This window comes from Arachis ipaensis, chromosome B04, assembly GCF_000816755.2.
Source record: "Arachis ipaensis cultivar K30076 chromosome B04, Araip1.1, whole genome shotgun sequence".
NCBI classification, from domain to species: Eukaryota; Viridiplantae; Streptophyta; class Magnoliopsida; order Fabales; family Fabaceae; genus Arachis; species Arachis ipaensis.
In genome coordinates this window covers 11,291,601-11,293,447 of record NC_029788.2, presented here as the reverse complement: position 1 = coordinate 11,293,447, position 1,847 = coordinate 11,291,601, and positions in this window count along the sequence as shown.

Genomic DNA, 1,847 nt, shown 5'->3' with positions numbered 1-1,847 from the left:
TAAGAGTAAAAGATAAATAGGTTTCTGACTTTTTTTGCGGACATTTTCGTTTCTGATCATTTAAAAATATTTTTAAGTTCCTGACATTCGAAAAAATCAGACGGATCAGTCCCTCCGTCCAAATACCTTCGTCAAACCCAACGGAAAATGCTTGTCATGCATCACGCGTACGCGTCGCTATGAATTCTCCAATTTGCATTTTTTTTCATTTCTTTCGAACCATTCTTGCCTTTAAAACTTTAAACCACTCAAACAAACATATCAAGGCATCGAATGGCAGAAAAGTAAATTAAATTTAGCCATTTAGGATGTGTTTGGTATTCACGTTGGGGAAGAGAGAAGTCCGTTTGAGTGTTTTGAACGTTCTATTTTTATATTTGGCAACTTTGTAACACTCTGAACCCAGAATTGCTTTCACCTCTGAACGTATTTTGTGAAGCAAAAAATTTTAGCTTTTGCATTTACATTAGGGAAGGTTGATTACAGTTGAGAAATTAAATGAGAAATTCATTCATTTTCTACCAACTCTATCCTTTATTTATTTGGTTTTATTTATATATATTTTATTTACTTATTATAATTTTTTTGTTCATATGATATATGTTGTTAGTTGTAATTATTATATTCTATGTTTGTACGATTGTTTTATGTTTTTTTTATTGTACTTCTTATTGTACTTTATTTTTGTTTTTATTATATACTAATTATAAAAATGTATAGTCCAAAATGATACTAAATTAAAGAAATATGAAAACTTTTTATAATATTTTTAATTATTTTTTATGTATTTTATCAATATTTTATTAGTATTTAAAGTTTTGAAGGTAAGAATGGCTTAAAAGAAATAGAAAAAAGTATGCAAAGTGGAGAATTCATGGCCAAGTAGAGAAGTCATGACGACGCGTACGCGTGACCCACACGCACGCGTGAGAGGGAAGTCTGTCCGTTCCGTTGGGTCTGACAGAGGTATTTGGACGGAGGGACTAATCCGTTCAGACTTTTCGAATGTCAGGACTTAAAAGTATTTTTAAATGGTCAGGGACGAAAATGTCCGCGAAAAAAAGGTCAGGGACTTATTTGTCTTTTACTCAAATTATAATTTTAAAAAATTTAAAGGATTTAAATTTTAAAATAACTACTATATTATTTAGTGAGATTTAAAATATTAAATTTTTAAATATATAATCAACAATAATTTGATAAACTCGTTTAAATAAAAAAATTTACTATAAAAAAATTACAATTTAAAAATGTAAAATTTTAAAATACAAATGACAAAATAACTTTATAATAATATAATTATATTATTTTATCTAAAGAGAAGTTTATTTATTAAGGTCTAAAAAAATACTATCAAAAAATATTTTAAATTTAATATTATGAAAAAAATAAAAGAAATTTATATAAGGACTAATTTGATTAATTTTTAAAATTTAAGGGATGAAAATGACTTATATCTAAATTTTCAGGAACTATTTTGATTATAAATAATTTTTTTACATGTCAAGTGACACGTGATATGCTAGGTATCACTGACCTGACACGTTAACCAATTATCTTGTGACACGTAACATTAACTTACTACATCATCATGTCACGTAATACTTAACGTGACACGTTGACTAATTTGACTTATATTTTATCTTTCAATGACTAATATGACTAAAAAAATCATTTGAGGACTAATTTAAAGAATGAGTGATCTTTTAGAAATATATTTGACTATTAATCTAATTATCAAACATATAAAAGATAATTGTAACATTTGATTACCCTAATTAATGCTAATAACACAAATTCATTACATAATAAATTATAAGAATAGTAACAAATTTTTAGTTTTGTTT